Below are 3674 nucleotides of genomic sequence, written 5' to 3' on the forward strand. Positions count from 1 at the left end.
AAAGCTGTCACAGGATGAGGTAACTGTTTCCAAGAGTGGGTGGCACACATGAAACGGGTCTGTGCTGTTAACCTCAGAGAACCCACAGTTCGTCTAGCCTTTCTGCTTGGGCTCAGAGGCTTTCCCCGGCTAGTCTGGTCCTCTTGGAGGAGGAGCTGTCTGAAAGCATAGCCCTTTCCAAACAAATTCCCTTCAAAATGGACCCTAAGTCCCACCTCTCAAGCATTTGCTTTTGAATTCATTTAACTAGTTTTGGGCCACCTTTAAGCATTTGGCATGGGGCTCCATGTCTCAGCTCTCTTTGGTGCCTGATCTCTATAATATCTTTGAATTTATTTATCTATCTATCTATCTATTTATTTATTTATTATTAGGGGAGAGCGCGAACGCAGTCCCCCACTGCCACAAATTATGCAGTCGAGTTTCCCACATTTGGGGAAATCACAGGGATCAGCACATCCGGAGTGCAATGGATAAGCCTCGCCCTGGGAAAACCACCTTCGTGATCATGGTTTCTCCCCTGCCAGGTACGTATATATCTATAATATATTGCTTCCTCAGTCGAGCCATACAATGTAGGAGTGCATGACACGAGAAAGAAGGCAAACAAATGAACTATCCAACTCAAAAAAAAAAAAAAAAAAAAAAGAGCAAAGGCCAGCTAAGTAAATCCAAGGCTATTGGGGGGAGGAAGGAAGTATGAATGAATTAGAAAGCCGAAATGGTGGTGCTGATAACGGCATTTGCGAAGAAGTCGTTTACAGGAGAGAAAACAGTCAAACGAATGGATCCTGGGGAGATGCCTCAAAGGCTCCAGGAAGGAAAGAAACATGAGGAGTATTGATTCAAAACCAGGGATCCCAAAGAAAGTTTGCGAAGCATTTCACAACCTGTGTTGCCAGTAAATGGGAACCTCTGAGTGAAACAGATTCTTTCCAGAACCTTGAGACGACCCAGAAAAACGCCATCAGCGAGGAAAAACATCGACATAAACACAAAGGTAGAAGCGGAGAAAATTAGAACAGAGAAAGCAGCCTCCCCACCAAAGCTCCAGTTCCAGATGGTCTCAAAGGTGAATTCTCTGAACGTTCAATGAACAGATGATCCTGCTGTGCTTCCAAGTCTTCCAGAGCCCAGGGAAATAAGGAACAGCTTCCAACGGATTTTTATAAAACCAACGGACACGGACGCCAACGTTTACCACAGTTAGTACAGAAATAGAAAACGTCAGGCTAATCTCACTTATAAAAACTGTGGGGGGAAAGAAAACAAGCCCTTACAATAATGGGAGACGTTTCCACACCACACTAAAGGAGTGAGACATCACGCCGAAGAGGATTCTTCCCCCAAATCAAAAGCCTTTTAAAATTAGGAATACTGCTAATATATCCTAGTAATGTATCAAAGGGGGAAACACTAGAGGGATAATTCAAGAGATGTCGATAAAAAGGATGTTTCATTGAATTTATTGTCCATTCCCAATGAAAACAAACAAAAATAATCTTCCATGATGGGAATAGATGGTGTGTTTCTCTCGTTTCCATCGCCTCCACCACTGTGGGTAGCCAAGGGTTTGGGGATGAAATGAGCCCCGCCCAGCCCTAAGGAAGGCTCCCGACCACCCAGGCTACTTAGTGCAATTCTCCTGCCTTGGCAGAAGGAGCCCTGGCAGCATAGTAGTGGTTACTTGTTGGGCTATGAACTGCAAGGTCAACAGTTTGAAACCAGCAGCTGCTCCTCCGGAGAATGACAGGACTTTTTGCTTCCATCGAGAGTGACAATCTCGGAAACTCACAGGGGAAGTTCTACCCCGTCCTGGAGGAGACTACAGCTCTGCATCAACTTAACGGCAGTGATTTTTAAAAAATGAATAGTTAAGGATGGACAATAGCTCAACAAGACATTTTCTTAACCGCAAAGATTGGTTCAGATGTGGACAATGGGTCCTAAGATGATCTAATCAGAGGAATTTCTTCAGAGTTTGAGAGAAGAGAAACTTTCCCTTCTGTGAGATTATACGGTCAGACTTGGTATTAGAGGAGCCCTTTGTGTTAGTCTGGGTGGACTAGATAAACAAATCCAGGGAGACACTCATAAGCGTATAAGAAAAAGCTTTATATCCAAGAGCAATAGCAATCAAATATTGAGAAAAAATATCCCAGCCCAGTTCAGATCAAGTCCATAAATCTGGTATTAGCCCATATGTCTGAAACCAATCTATAAATTCCTCTTCAGACTCTTGAAACACATGCAATGATGAAGAATGCAGGACAATCGCAGGCCAACGGATGGAAAGTTTTGTGGATCCAGTGCCATTGTAAGCATCTCAACTATGGCAGGGGTTTCCAGGTGGCTTCTCCAGCTCTGAGGCTGTGGCTGCCATCAGCCTGTCTCCATGTGGCTTGTCAACAAGAATGCCTCACAGGCACTGTGCCTGCATCCTGCCTCTAGTGAGCTATTTTTCTCCTTAGCACCTCCAAATGAGGTCATCAAACTACGACCTGATTGACAGGCTAAACGCCACCCCTTCACTTTTAATCCTCTCAAATTGACAATAGATTATGTAACTACCACACCCTTATTTCTTTCTGAGAGACACACTAACCAGACAATAAACCTAGCAGATAGAATGCAGAGTCGAAAGAGTCCCAAAGACATGAATTGGGAATCCTGGTCTAACTGCCCCTGAAGCTTCCACTTCCCTGCCACCATTTGTCTACAAGCTAATACCTTCTCTTTCTTGTTTATGCCCACCTGAGATGCGTTGTTGTTTTTTTTTTTTTTACTTGCAACTAAGAACACTCTACACGATTCTTGTATTCTCTTCACATAACCAAGAGAGGTTAGTTCCAATCAAATGTATTCGTGGAGAAGTAGAAGCAGTCTCATTAAATTCAGGGCATACAAACCAAGCACCACATCTGCAAAGGGCAGCCTGAGAAATGCTATGGCTTGTGAAGTAGGAGGTTCAAAGGGAGGCTTTTTCTCTGTCCTGCTTAACAGGTCTGGAAAGTGTGCTAGGAAGAGATTACTTAAGATAGACAGCCTGAAAGATGCGCAAGAAATCAAGCCAGGATCAGAGGAGTCTGCTTTTTCCTTAGACTTGTGGTTCTCAACTTGGGGCAATTTTTCTTCACAGGGGACACCCGGCAATGTTTGGAGACGTTTACAATTCTCATAACAAGGAGGAGGTGCTAGTGACATCTAGAGGGTAGAGGCCAGGGATACTTGTTCTTCATCATCCTTAAATGCAGTTGCCCTGAAGCAAGGCATCACCTCGTCTAAGGAGGAGGCCGGGTACATAGTGGGCCATGAGTTGGGCTGCTAGCTGCTAGATCAGTAGTTTGAAACCACCATCCACTCCAAGGTAGAAAGATGAGGTTTTCTATGCCTGTAAAGAGTTCCAGTTACAGAAACACACAGGGGCAGTTGCCCTCTGTCTAACAGGGTGGCTTTGGGTTGGAATCAACTCAGTGGTGCTTGTTGTTGTTGTTTAAGTTGTAAAGAGTGCTGAGATTGAGAAACCCTGCCTTTGTCCTCTCTGTTTTGCTGCAGTATAACTCGATTTGGCTTCCCCCCGTGATTCCTTCCTTGATCTCCTGGTCACCCCACTATGTCGTCAACACTGCTCTCATAACATAAGTCTGTGAGATCAGAAGATGCACACCTGCACT

The 3674-nt window shown here is 44.4% G+C and overlaps 1 non-coding gene across 1 annotated transcript; it reads right to left on the reverse strand.

Annotated features, from left to right (window-relative positions):
* Nucleotides 1-371: 371 nt before the first annotated feature.
* LOC142460522 (U1 spliceosomal RNA) lies at nt 372-535 on the reverse strand. The gene has a single exon (XR_012786712.1). It is a non-coding gene; the product is annotated as a U1 spliceosomal RNA (small nuclear RNA).
* Nucleotides 536-3674: the final 3139 nt, after the last annotated feature.

The sequence above is a fragment of the Tenrec ecaudatus genome, chromosome 10, assembly GCF_050624435.1.
Source record: "Tenrec ecaudatus isolate mTenEca1 chromosome 10, mTenEca1.hap1, whole genome shotgun sequence".
Taxonomy (NCBI): Eukaryota; Metazoa; Chordata; class Mammalia; order Afrosoricida; family Tenrecidae; genus Tenrec; species Tenrec ecaudatus.